The following is a 14,679-nucleotide window of genomic DNA, read 5'->3' as shown; positions in this document are numbered from 1 at the left end:
GTGTAAACTTCTGTTGTGTATCCGCACTCAAGTTTTTTTTATCCACTCATCTATTGTAGGGCATTTGGGCTGTTTCCACAACTTGGCTATTATGAATAGGGCAACCGTGAACATGGATGTGCAAGTGTCTTTGAGCTATCCTAGCTTGTGATGTTCTGGGTAGATGTCCGGGGACTGGTTTGGCTGGCTTATAAGAAAGATCTACATTTAGCTTTTTGAGGAACCTTTAAGCTGCTGTCCAGATGGTTGGACCAGTTTACATTACTGCCAACAGTACAGTAGTGTTCCTTTCCCTCACATCTTGGCCAGCATTTGTTGTTGTTCGAATTCACAATGTTGGGTAATGTAACTGGGGTGAGATGGAATCTCAGAGTTGTTTTGATTTGTATTTTGTTTATTGATATGGATGATGAGTATGTCCTATGTGTTTCTTTGCCATTCTTACCTTTTCTTCTGAGAAATCTCTCCTTAGCTCCTCTGCCCATTTAGTAATTGGTTTATTAGCTTTGGGAGGGCCACCTTCCCAGCCCCCCAACTCTTCATTCTGACCCCTCAGTGCTCTCTCTATTCCTTACAGTGCCATGGGACACTGACCAGAGAAGAGGCTACTGAGATTGTAGGACTGTCCTTTGTGTTTTACTCTTTCAAGGGCAGAAGCTTTATTTTCCAGAGTGCTACTCTATGTGGTCTTTGTGTAGTTACAAAAAAAACCAGGCAAGTTGTCCATATGAAAAACCTTTAAACTTTATGTTAATATATGTAAGGAATGGGAAAAGATCTGATGATGAAACTTCAGAGAAGGGCAGTTCATCTTCCTGTTCCCGGGAAGAAGTTGCTCTGTTAAGTTCAGTCAGGAGTTCATTTCTGTGTGAAATGTGGGCAGCCTGCTCCCTAGGAGAGAGGTGTTTTAAAGCTTTGGATTATTTCCTTTCCTTTGTCCAATTGTGCTCATTGGTGTTAATACCACAAGTTCATCATATGATGCCTGTTAGTATCATATTGGGTACTTAAATCATAGTAGTGAATTATATTTTCAGATTCAATTTTAGGAAAGTAACAGATTTTCTGAGTCACTGACTATGTGTTCTCTAAACATATGCTTAGAAACCTATGGTCAGCCAGGCAAGTGTTTGGATTGAACCATCTGAGCCAGTGCCATCTTGGAGCACTTGTAGTAGCTGCACCAGCCACTTGGTGGTGGTCACGACTAAAAGACAGATCTTCATAGCTGTGGTATTTCAGTTCTGTTTTACTTAAAAGAAAGCAGTTCAATTCCAAATCTGATCTTAAATTCAAAACCACATTGCTTTCCAAAACACTGGATATTCCTGCGAAACAGATGGAGCTCAGTTTCATTTGTAGAATGCCAGAACTCTCCTTACTCAATAGCATCTTCTTACAGAGAACTACAAATTTAATATGTGGCTAAAATGTGAACTTGGCAAGTCCAAGCAGACCTGAACTAGCATTTGAATAACCCTTCTGTCACTAGAGAAAGTTACAGATTAAGAGAAAGTAATGGATGAAGTTCATGAGGGACAAGGGACATAGTCCCCTTTTCTTAGCAAACCCAGTGATAGAGAGCATTTAGAGATGCTAGGGGACACAGGGAGGCATGGCCTGCTTACCAAAAAATGAACAAGCAGGAAAATATTTTCCTGCCAGTCCTGGGGCTTGAACTCTGAACCTGGGCATTGAACCTGAACTGTTTTGTTCAAGTCCAGCACTCTACTACTTGAGCCACAGCTCTCCTTCCGGCATTTTTTATTTTTATAATTGGAGATAAGGATCTCACAGACTTTGCTGACTAGGCTGGCTTTGAACCAAATCAAAATCCTTAGATCTCAGCTTCCTGAGTAGTAAGGAATACCATTTTGCGCCATTGGCACCTTGCAGGAAGCTTTTTTTTAAAAAATGTTTTATTTAAAGTAAATATTGGAAACCAGGATTGATATATATGCATGTATGTATTCAATTAGTTACTCCTATTCCTTATTTATTGATATATTGCATAGTTAAAGAACAACAACCCTGTAATGCATTTTCTATCACTTGTCCTTGAAATCTAATTCTTTCAACACATGGAAGCAAAAGTTTTTTTTTTGTCAGTTGTGGGGCTTGAACTCAGGGCCTGGGCACTGTTCCTCAGCCTCTTTGTGCTCAAGACTAGTGCTCTGCCAATTGAGTCACAGCACTATTTCCAGTTTTTCAGTGGTTAACTGGAGATAAGAGTCTCACCAGGATTTTTCTGCCCAGGCTGGCTTCGAATCAATCCTTAGATCTCACCTTCTTTAAAAGGATTATAGGCATGAAACCACCACACCTGGCTCTTCAATAACATTGTAAGGGATAACATTGGCACTACACAGATACCTTTTTCTTGCATGTTGTATGGGCTGATGGAAAACATACTCTTTTTCATGGGAATCTGTTGATGGGAGTTCACACACCTGTACCAAGGGAGTTAAATGTTGACCCAGAATACTTAACGGGCTTTCTTTGTCCACTTGACTTAGAAAGTGAGTATTGTGTACTTCAGAAAAAGAAAAACTCCACAAATTATAATCACAGTTTGCCATCTTCAAAGCTGTCAACATCAAGTGTTTGTAGATTGTTGTTTGATTCCATCTGTTCCAGAATTTCTTTTATAAATGATATAGGATTACTTCCTAAATTGCCAACTTCTCTTTATTAGCACATTTTGATTGTCCAGGCTAGTTTGAGACCTTATCCCTTAATTCTCATCCTTTTTCCCAAACATCCCTCCCCACTGTGTTTCCTTTCTGAATTTCACTGTTAGATGTGCTGACATTGCCACAGAAAATTCTTCCCAGCCCTTTCTCACTACTCAGTTCCTCTTCCCTTCCAAACCAGTCCCTCTGTTGTGGCCTCAAGGATCTGTTTACTTCCTTGTCCTGACTTGAAATATTTCATCACATATGCCATCCTTTACTTTTTCCTAAAGTCCTAAATCTAATGAGAAAAACCATAGGGAAACAGTTAAAACAATTCCCCATTAGATTCTTCGGCTATTAAGAAATGCTCTCCTAAAGAAGGGGAAACATTTTTGAGTTTATTTTTAATCTTTAAAAAATGCTCTTTAGTGGGCTGGGAAGTTGGCTCAGTGGTAGAGCGCTTGCCTTGCATGCTCGAGGCCCTGGGTTTGATTCCTCAGCACCACATAAGCAAAAAGAAAAAAGCCGGTGGCGCTGTGGCTCAAGTGGTAGAGTGCTAGCCTTGAGCTGAAGAGCTGAGGGACAGCACCCTGGCCCAGAGTTCAGGTCCCACGACCGGACCCAAAAAAAAAAAAAAGCTCTTTAGTTTGAAAGCCTGCTTCATTACAATAGTCACATCCAAACATGTTTGGCACTTTCTTTTGTAAGGTCTAATCTATAGAAAAGCAATGCTGATCTGTGGAAATAAATTTATTTTAGTTTGAAGAAAACCCTTTGACTCATTTGAGAATGACAGTGCTAATGATCTTTATTGGATGCCTCCGATGTTAGAAGTGTTGTGCTTCACATGCACAACATAGAATTTAGAATTTAAAGTATTCACTGAACTTTCGTGTTGGGACCTTGTGAACTCCAGTCATTCCACTGAGTTGTAGAACGAAAGAAATCAGTCCTCCTAAAACCACTCACTGCATTGTTACCTCCTTGTGTGGCCTTTTCCCCTTTCCACACTCTTCATTTCTATGGCATCAGTGTTTTTCAGCTCCCACATCAGTGAAAGCATGCAGTATTTGTCTTTGTGCCAAGCTTCTGAAACAAATACAAAAAAATGTTTTAGCCAGGCGCCGATGGCTCATGCCTGTAATCCTAGATACTCAGGAGGCTGAGATCTGAGAATCTCAGTTCAAAGACAGCCTGGACAGGGAAGTCCATGAAAATTGGAAGTGGCACTATGACTCAAGTGGTAGAGTGCTTGACTTGAGCTGAAGAGCTCAAGCCCAGGCCCAGAGTTCAACTCCATGACTAACCCCCCCTTCCCCCTACCAAATTAAAAAAAAAAAGACTTTTAATACTAGAAAAAATATTCACTGATATGAGGGAAACTTTTACATTATTTTTTTGTTAAGTTTATACACACACACACACACACACACACACACACACACACATTTTTTTTCTGGCTGTACTGGGATTTGAAATCAGGACCTATTCTTACCAGGTAACTGCTCTGATAACTTGAGTTATGCTTTAGTCCCTTTGCTTTTGTTTTCATTCACACTTTTGACTGGACAGGCCTCAGACCAAGATCCCCCTATCTCTGTTTCCTGAGTAGCTGGGATTAAAGACAGCACTTCCAAGTCCAGCTCAACCTGACCTTTGTAACAGTTGAAGCTACTGGGTTTGTGAGTTGGATATGACTACTAATCTTTAGACAAATGAAGAAAATGAATTTTTTTTTCTTAAGCTGTGCCATTCAGTATGGATCCCTTGAGGGTTTAGGCATGAGAGAGTTAGAAGAGGGCTTTGCATTTATTTTTCCTGGTATTCAAGTTACTGTTTCTAGTGGATGGCACTTTTCTAGCAGTAATGTTAGTTTTTTCTTCGTGAAGTCTTCTCTGTGAGACAGTTGTCTACATTATATGAATAAGATAGCGGCCCAGGATCTGCTTTGGGTTAATTTTTGTTTGCTTTGTTATTTTTTATTTATTAATGCCAACCAGCTCAATATTATGTTAGTCACTGGAACTAAAAATAAACCAATCAATTTCTTCCTCTATTTTATTTTATTTTTTGGTGCCGGTACTGGGGCTTGAACTCAGGGCCTCATGCTCTTGCTTAGCTTTTCCTTCAAGCTGGCACTACTTGAGCCATATCTCCACTTCCAGCTTTTTCCTGGATAATTAGAGATAAAAGTCTCATGATGTTTTTATTACCTGTGTTGGTTTTGAACTGGGATCCTCAGATTTAGCCTCCTGAGTAGCTAGGATTACAGGTGTCCATCTCATTTCTTTCTGAAATGAACTATTTCCTCCTTGTCTCAAGGGGTATGTGTTTTTGTGTTTTTCAAAGATCATAGAATGGGTTACTTGTTTTCTAAGCAAGAATTGATAGAGAACAGAGATACAGCTTCTGCTTTAGAATAAGAAACAACTATGATACACATTCACTGGATTAGAGCATCATACAATTATTAATATTTTTTTAATCAACTGCAATTTAAAATGGGGATTTTGTGGTAGTAGGAGATACAGGGCCTACTTTGTCCTTCTTCCTGACTTCATAGTGGCTTCTATTGCGTCTCAGAATCGAGTATCATTTGATCAGCTTGGACTAAGGATGTCAAGTGGACCACCTGCTCAAAGTTCAAGCGTGTTCACTTTACTTTCTGCAAAGTGAAACAACAAAGGATGACTAAAAGATCTTATGTTAAAGCATTTCTACATTTACAGATGTGGCAGAAAACATGGTCAAAACTGTGGCCGTTGGCATGGTACAATTGTTTTCAAGGTGGATAAACCCAAAGGACCAACTGGCTACTTCAGATGCTGTGGGGACAGGACATGGAAATAACTGCACATTTTAGTATCTGAATCTCAAGACATTTCCACCGAAGCTGGGGGAATGTTTACACAGTCTCTTGGTTACTATGGGTTTGAGAGCCAGTTCGGCCACTTCCTTTGCTTCACTACCTCTCCCCACACCGTTTTTATTCCTACCAAGCAGTTCCCTTTTTAATACCCATTTCCTCTTTCTTCTGGTTTCTCTCCCAGTTGTCACAGCTCGCCTCTTCCATCCTTACTTTCTGAGACTGTAAACGGCTAACATAGTCATACTCTATTAACCTAGGAAGATATCCCTTGATAGATGCAGTCCGTTGCTTTCTAAAGAATGTTTCTTTATAAGGGATCATTATCATAAAAATAAAATGCCTTCTCCCTTAGACTAGATTCTACCTCAGAATTAACTACTATTTTTTCTGATGGATTTTTACAGCAGGGGGAGGTAAAAAGTTTGTCTCACTGGCTGTGAAGATGGTGCTCTCTGCTGACTATTCATATTTACATTTCAACAGTCCTGTGGTCATCTTCAAGCTCTCTCTCTCTCTCTCTCTCTCTATTCTCTTTTGTACCAGCATTGAGACTTAAACTCAGGGAGCTGTCCCTTTTCTTTATTGCTCAAAACTGCACTCTCACTTGAGTCACAGTTCACTTCCACCTTTTTGCTAGTTAATTGCAGATTAAGAGTTTCACACATTTTCCTGCCCAGGCTGACTGTTAGCCTCAGATGTCAAATCTCCTGAGTAGCTAGGATTACAGGCATAAGCCCTGGCACCCAGTTTCCTTTCCAGTCTTTTAAGTGTTATTATAAAGGCGATGTACCGAGGGAATTACCAATTCCTAAGGCGGGAAATGAGTACATTTCCCTTCCCAGTCATCTCTCTCCCAGTTTCCCCCCTCCCATCCCCACCTGCAAGTTATATAGTTTATTTCCAAACATGTTTACTGAGTACCACTGCTGCATCTGTTCACTCTTTCTGTGCTCTCTTGCCCCTTTCAAAACAGATAAACAAAAAAGACAAATAGAAAAAAAAACCCTCCTGTTTTTCTGGAATTCTTTTAGGTAAATAGTATTTTCCATGACTAGAGGCGTTGAGGCATTACACCTTTATGGTTTTCCCCAAACAGTATCCTCTTTGGCCTCACTGTGTGTAAATCCTTTTTGCTCTTTAAGGATAAAGAAAATCAACATTCCCATATAAATAAAACATGCACATGTTTATTATACTCCTAAACATTTTACCACCTCTGTGAATGCTTAGTTAATTCTCCTTATGGATGCTCTCTTGCAGTCCTGAATGACACATGTTCATTCTAGAAAATGTTTGTAACATGCTAACTTGACAAGTCAAGAAAAATGAATTTTGTCTTAAAAAAAAGTTTGTATGATCAAGTTATACTGTGAAATAATGACTCCTTATTCAAGAAATTGTTAACATTATTGACCAATACTTTTTCTCATTTTCTTCTCCAACTTCCTCCAAGACAAAACTTGGATCCCCAACTGATTTAATCCAGGTGGGCCTTTTCAAGCTTAGTCTTTCGCAGTGAGACTCCACACTTAAGTGGCCTGAGAACATTTGATTTTCCAGGGTCTGTAGCTGTCATTGTTGCACCCTCTGCATTTGATGATAAAATGCTGTGGGCTCTTTCTCCTGGTGGCATACCCCAGCATATGGGTTGTTCCTACATCTCTCACAGTACATAGCTATGCACCATATTCGAGAGCTGATGTGCCAGATGGAAGAATGTGATATAGTGCAGATGTGTGGGAGGTCCAATTTTGGGTTAGAACAATGCCCAGATTACTAGCACCTCTGGTGTTTGCTTGACTAATAGGCTATTCTTGGTAAAATCCTGACTTAGTAAAGAAATGAAATTAAGAAAAAAATCAGCCCATGTTTGTTGATGGCTCATAGTTGTAATGCTAGCTACTCAGGAGGATAAGATCTGAGGATTGCGGTTTGAAGCCAGTCTGGCAGGAAAGTCTTTGAGACTCTTATCTGCAATTTACCACCAAAAAACTGGAAGTGGAGCTGTGGCTTAAGTGGTAAAAAGTGCCAGCCTTGAATAAAAGTGCTTAGGGACAGCCCCTAGGCCCTGAGTTCAACCTCTATGACTAGCACAAGTAAAATAAAACAAAAATCATCTGACTCATGAAGTTGAAACCCCTTGTATTACAACTCCAAAATAAATAAAAATCAATCAGATTTCCCAGAAACAGCGGCATAAACAAAGCTAGTGAAACACTTTCATAATAGCAATGCAATAGGGAGAGATATTAACACATATTGGAGAGCTCATATAAACCAAGTAATGAATGTATACATTAAACTTCAACAATATCAAAGAAAACCTTGTAAATAACTCACATATTTGGAAGTATTTATAATGTGATCAAAATCAGAAGCAGTCACTTACTGGTTCTGATGTATGAAACTTCTCCATAAAGTCCAATTTAGTGAGGCTGTGGTGATGTAATCGTTACGTGTGCCAAGATTCTGCCTCTGCCATCCAGTTTCCAGGGTCATGCCAACAGGTGAGGACATGTTTCTGTTACACTTAAATGCACTGAAGTCTTCTGAGAGGTAGGAAGCAGGAAGAAAACTATTTAGGCAGATGAAGAGCATGAAGAATTAGTCATCTGTAATGATACAAAGAATAGATAATTGTAGAACACTCAGCATAGCCAGAGTGCCCAATTATTATTTCTTACGTATATTAAATAGATGAGCATTTCGGTGTATTTTATTCCTCAGCTGCTGCTTTCCTTTCTCACATTCGAATCTCCTCAGGACCCCTGATGTTTCCACAGGCTTTCCTGCTGTGGTTTGCTCTTTAAGCTAGACTCCTCAAGCCACCTCTCCAGGTAGATCTCTGCTTTGCACTCATTATCTTTCTTGTGCTCACTGCTTCCCTCTTGCTTATCATCATGTTCAGAGCATGCAAAGCAAACAAATGAACAAACACAACCTCATAGAGTTCTTGTTCTAAAATGTATGATTCTCAGAGGGTGTACCTTTGCCCTAGATTAAAACTGTCCCCAGTCTGGAATTTAAAGGCTTCTTTAACCAACCTTGATAGGTGGGTTTCCTGCCAAGGACCCAAGCAAAGCTAACAAGTCACAAGTCCTGGATTTCATAGACTGGGTATAAAGTTCAGTGTTATAGTTTTGCCTACTACACATAGGCCCTGAATTCAATCCTCATCACATCCATGCATAGATGTGCATGCACACATGCACAATGAAAACAACAATGAAATCCTACATTGATTTCTATACACAGCACAGAAATGAAATACACAAATATAGAGATGTACATTATTTGTACACCCAAGCAAAGAAATATTACTGCCATCTGCAGGTAGAGGAAACCTACTAGCTAATTGGAGCATATAACTCAGGGTTTCATGCTCAAATTTGAAAAACATCTAAAAGTTATGAAGAAAACCAGTAGTATGAAAGAAAAAAACCCCATGAAAATGAAATAGAATAAATCCTAAAAGGAAAAGATAATCCAGTAAGCAGAAAATAAGAAAGAAAACCAGAAAACCTACAAAAGTTTAAGAAATTTTTAGTCATTAAGTATGCCTTTACTGAAGTGAAATGCCCATAAGAGTGTTTGAAGGCAATTCTGAGGAAATTTTCCACAAAATAAAGCAATACAAAAAATAAAAGAAACTTGAACCAGGGAGGAAAAATAAGACTAAGAGTTCCATCACAAGAGGTTCAGAAATGGGGAACAAAGAAAAAAGTGGGTGGGAATTTTCAAAGAATAGAAGAAAGGCATTCCCACTGCTGAGAGAGATCAGAGGCTTTGGAGTGAAGGACTATTGATGGTCAGAGTAAATGAAGAGAAGACATTCCTGGATTCACCTGTGCAAAATTCCCTAAGCTAGGGACAAAAACAACCATCAGGGGCAAGTGATCCTTTTATATTGGGGAGAATCAAACTATTTCATCCTTTATTGAGCACAAGATGTCCAGTGTGGGATAGCATCATACTGCCCCATTTCCACATTAACCAAATTAAGGCTTGTTCGTGTGTGCTAAGAGGAGTTGCTCCCAGATGTGAATTAGTAAGCTAAATTCAAAAGTGAAACTGGCATTTTCCAAATGGTAAGATAAAATCACTTTGTATCAAAGTTACCCTTAAAAAAATACAAAAGTTAAACCCACAGGTGAAGAGAAACTTGGCAATCCTGACAGCTGCCCAAAAATGTCAGCTCTGGAACTCATCTAAAGCCTGTAAGCAGACACGCCCACCCCCACCCCAGGCCAGCACCTGTGGGAGAGGAGGTTAAGTAGCTCTGGTACTGTGTGAGTTTAGACCCCAGCTGGGCATGTGGGGAGCAGTGTGGTGCCCAGGAAGCATGCAGCACAGACATTGTGGTAGTAACAAGGCAGGGCCAAGTTCTGTAGCCAGAACAAACAGAAAAGTGACCCCACCTGGCATTTCCTAGCTTTGGCAACTGTCAGGTGTTTCCTGTTCACCTGGGCACTGCTATGGGCAGGCAGCAGGGCTGAGAACTGAATCTAGTCACTGCAGATGCACAACCACTCAACTTCAGGCCCTGGTTTCCAATCCTCAGTGTCCAAGGGAAACTGCTGCTACCAGGGCTCAGAGTTGGGGTAAGAGGGGAAGGGAGGCTGGCTCAGCCTGGGGATCAGCTGCCACCCTTCTGAGCTGAGGCCCAGAATACAGAGGCCGGGAAGTAGGCAGAGCATGGTAGTGGTCACTGTACAAATAGGCAGACAGCTATGAGTCAGGGCCAGCTGCACGGCCTTCTGCCTTGTCACCAGCAGATGCACCACTTCTGAGCGCTTGGTGAGCCACTTCCGGGCCTGATCATGTGTCACCACGGTCATGTCCCAGCCATTTACCTGCATGATCTTGTCTCCAATCTGTAGCCCAGCAATTTCCGCAGGACCTCCCTCAGATACACGAGTGACATAAATGCCCTTGTCTGTCTTATCTCCTGAGAAGGGATTCTGGGAGGGATCCTGGTCAATCCCACCTCCGATGCTGAAGCCAAGGATTAAGTTCTCACCTTGGTGTAGCTTGTGAATTTCAACTCGTTGCACCACGGCGGTGATGTAGGACATCTTGACCCCAACCCGGGAACCCGGGAAGCCTGGCCCGAGAACAGCCTCAAACTATAAAAATCTTGATTGCTAGAAAACCACAGAACAATGCCATAAAAGCCTTAGAAAGAATGGTTTTGTATTCTTTCAAATAATTAAATTAACTTTTTAATTGTTACTTTAAAATGTGTCAAGAAGCTGGGAGCTGGTGGCTCATGCCTGTAATCCTAGCTACTAAGGAGGCTGAGATCTGGGCAGGAAAGGCTGTGAGACTCTTTTTTTTTTGAAGGTGAATTTTTTTTTATTGTGAAAATACTGTACAGAGGGGTTACAATTACATGGGCAAGGTAATGAGTACATTTCTTAACAAGCATTGTTGCCTCCTCCTTTGTTTCCCTTCCCATCTCTTCCTATTCCCCATCCCCCACTCTTATCTCCAGTAAACCACCAGAAAATCAGAAGTGGCACTGTGGCTCAAGTGGTAGAGTGCTCACCTTGAGCTGAAGAGCTCAGGGACAGCACCCAGGCCCAAAGTTCAAGCTCCAGGACCAAAAAACCAGAAAAACAATCCCCCCCCCCAAAAAACTGTCAAGTCATGTAGGGACTTCAAAAGTATGGTTTTCTTTATTTGGAAGAATTTACCCTATTAAAAAAAAAGTCTTGTCAGGCATTTTTTTTTTTAATGCTGAAGAAAAAGAAAATACAAAGAAAATAAGGATGGACAGGGGCAAGATGACCTTAAGTGTAAAAGAAAGAGTGGCAAGAGTCCAGGAGGGCTTTGGATTAATCTGACAGTTGTCTTACCACAGCTGGAAACAACAGTTGGATCCAAAGAGTTGGTATGCTCATCTTTGAGAAGAAAATTAAACTGGATAGAGTTAAGATGCTGGGTGACATTAATGGCACAATGCCAAAAGCGTATGTTGGTTTTTCTCAGCAAGAAAATAGAATGCTTAGGGCTGGGAAGGTGGCTCAGTGGTAGAGCGCTTGCCTTGCATGCCTGAGGCCCTGAGTTCGATTCCTCAGCACCACATAAGCACAAAGAAAAAAGCCGGAAGTGGTACTGTGGCTCAAGTGGTAGAGCGCTAGCCTTGAGCTGAAGAGCTGAGGGACAGCGCCTAGGCCCAGAGTTCAGGCCCCACGACTGGACCCCCACCAAAAAAAAAATAAAAAGAAAAAAAGAAAATAGAATGCTTAGCTCCACACAAAGCAAAGCCATGGGTCAACCATTAGACAGCTATGAAAAGTTTTTAGCATGTGGCATAGCCTGATTCACTGTCTTCTTTTGTATGTTGCAGAGGTAATGCCTTTGGACCTGTAATGACCTTGTCTTGTCTGTGAATGAAACATGTACCAAGTAGGGTTTAATATGGAAGAAAATGAGTATGTCTTTCAAGAAGAATGGGCTTAGAGTAGGACACTAGCACTTTTACTGGAGGGTGAGAGCAAAGCCACATCCCTGAGATCTTTGTTTTTAACTCTGCAAACCCAGAGATTCAGAAGCTGTAACTGTACTAGAGAAGAGCAAGTTGCAGAGAATCATCCCAGAGGCTTGCAGGGTACCTGTGGGCCCCAGGTATGGATGAGGGGGGATGCGGCATCCAGCTGGCAGCTATGAACCCTCAAATGTGGTCCAGGTTGTGTTAGCTACCACTTCTGCCAGAGGCTACTGCATCTGCTATATGGCTCCTCTGTCCCTCTAGTTTACAGAATTTCTCCAAGGGTATATCATTAGATGTCTGTTTTTGTTCGTTGTGCTTCAGGCTCTTGCTATGTGCATTTTGAACTTGTGATCCTCCTGCCTCATCTTGAATATTAAGATTACAGGCATGTATCACTATACTAGTCTTGTTGGTTGACTCACATTGCTTCTAGAACTCTACAACTTACAATCAACTCAACACTTAAAGGGCTGGAATGTCATCATTTTATGAGAAAAATCACTGAGCTATCAAACCAGAAAATATTTTGCCAAATATACTGTGACAAAATATAGTACAAAGAGTGACCATTTAGAGTGACTTCAGATGTGGTTCAGCTGATGAGTGACAAAACTGCCCTAGAAATGGAAGAAGGAAATTCCTCTGTATTGGCGTTGGCGGCATGGCTCAGTTGGTAGATTGCTAGCCAATAAGCATGAGTGTCAGGTTCCGACTTCAAGTCCTGGTCTCAAACCTAAAAAAAAAAAGAAAAGAAAATCACTCTGTGCTTTGGTGAGGAAATGATGTTAGGAAATGTGAACAGAGGTATCCCACCCAGCGAAGCAGGCAGAGCTTGGAACAGACTGAGGATCAATGTGAATTCCTAACAAGCAAGATCTCCCACTAATGATAGTACTAACACATTTGTGTCCAATAGGTAAACACAGAAGATGTAAGACGGAGCTTCTTATTAATATTAAAATTGTTTCAAGAAAACATAATGACTAGTATTGAAGGGTATAATTGATAGATACAAGTGTAGCTAATGAACTGAAACAACAACAAAAAGGAACTTTATTCATGACAGCAGAAGCAAATACTTCAATACTTCCATTAAGAAAGTTCTTTTTTTTTTGGGGTCCGGTCATGGGCCTGAACTCTGGGCCTGGGCGCTGTCCCTCAGCTCTTCAGCTCAAGGCTAGCGCTCTTCCATCAAGAAAGTTCAAAAAAAAAAAAAAGAACCTAGGGGAAGGTAGGGAGGGAAGGGATGGCAGGGGGAAAACAATGGAGGGGTAACAATGCTCAACAGGAAGTGTACTCATTACCTTACTCATGTAACTGTAACCCTCTGTATAGTATCTTTACAATAAAAAATAAAAAAATATTAAACAAGAAAGTTCTATGAACATATTATTTTGAGGGGGGAAGGGAACAACTCCAGAAATAAAAACAGAAACAGAAGTAGGAAGTGGGTACGTGGGGTGAGTAGGAATCAAGATTCTTGCTTTTCATTTTAAAGACCTTTGGTACTATTGTAAAACGTGTATATATATATATATATATATATATATATATATATATGTTATCTTAATAAAAAATAAAATTCAAAAGAAGAGTTCTTTTATCCCCATCTTCAAATGTAGTTGTTACTCAAATTAAAACAAACCCGTTTAATGCTATGGCTCACATCTGTAATCCCAGTTACTTAGAAGGCTGAGATCTGAGAATCACCCTTTTAAGTTAGCTGGGCAGAAAGTCTGCAAGACTCATCTCCAATTAACTACCCAAATGCTAGAAGTGGGACTCAGGCTCAATGATAGATCAGTAGCCTTGAGCAAAAGAAAACTCAGGACAGTGCCAAGGCCTAGAATTCAAGCCACACACACACCCAATGTGATTAAGAAAATATCACTTTTGTGGAAATCCTACTGAAATGGGTATTCAAACTGTTTTGCTCTAGTTGGGTCAAAGCTATCAGGATTTTATTTTTCAGGAAAGGAAGAATAGGTTGGAGTGGGGGGTGAGAATATTGAAAGAATTCAAGATGCATTGCATTCACAAACTGCTGTGTTAAATGGTACCTCCTTTGTAAAACCATTTAAAGATTTTTTGAAAAAGAGTTTTCTAATATTCCTTTTGCAGCACCTCGTCCCTGAGCTGCTTCAGGTGTGTCTCCAGCAGGGGTAGGGGATTGCACTGTAAATAGATTAATTGTATGCATTCAAGGTTAAGAACTGAGAATTTTTTCACTCCTGTAATCATAGTTACTAAACAGTGAATATAAAATAATCTAATGATACTAGCATGTTAAAGAAAAGTGATTTTTGTTTATCCTCCAAATATAGGTACTTCCTACTCACGTGCTGTGGTTCTTGGATTTTGTTATTTGGAGTGGTCTGAAGGATCGCAATTGATATAAGCGTATCAAACAATACCAGAACTTGTACATCATCTTGGAGTGTATCAGGAATTTTAGAAATGCAAAACAATGACAAATATGTAGTCCCAGATCTATCAAACAAGATTAGGCCTTCAAATCTGTAGCCAATTTTATAGCGAATTTGATGATGTTTGACATACATTAATAACCTAGAATAATAAGTGATTGGAGTCTTTGGTGTTATGACAGTAAATTGTTAGGGTTTTAATAAAATATAAGT

General features: G+C 40.3%; 1 pseudogene; it reads right to left on the bottom strand.

Annotated features, from left to right (window-relative positions):
* Positions 1-10,124: 10,124 nt before the first annotated feature.
* Positions 10,125-10,619, bottom strand: LOC105991362 (annotated as a pseudogene).
* Positions 10,620-14,679: the final 4,060 nt, after the last annotated feature.

This window comes from Dipodomys ordii, unplaced genomic scaffold (assembly GCF_000151885.1).
Source record: "Dipodomys ordii isolate 6190 unplaced genomic scaffold, Dord_2.0 Scaffold72, whole genome shotgun sequence".
NCBI lineage: Eukaryota > Metazoa > Chordata > Mammalia > Rodentia > Heteromyidae > Dipodomys > Dipodomys ordii.
The sequence above is the reverse complement of the archived record's forward strand: the minus strand, read 5'-3'. Positions and strand labels throughout refer to the sequence as shown.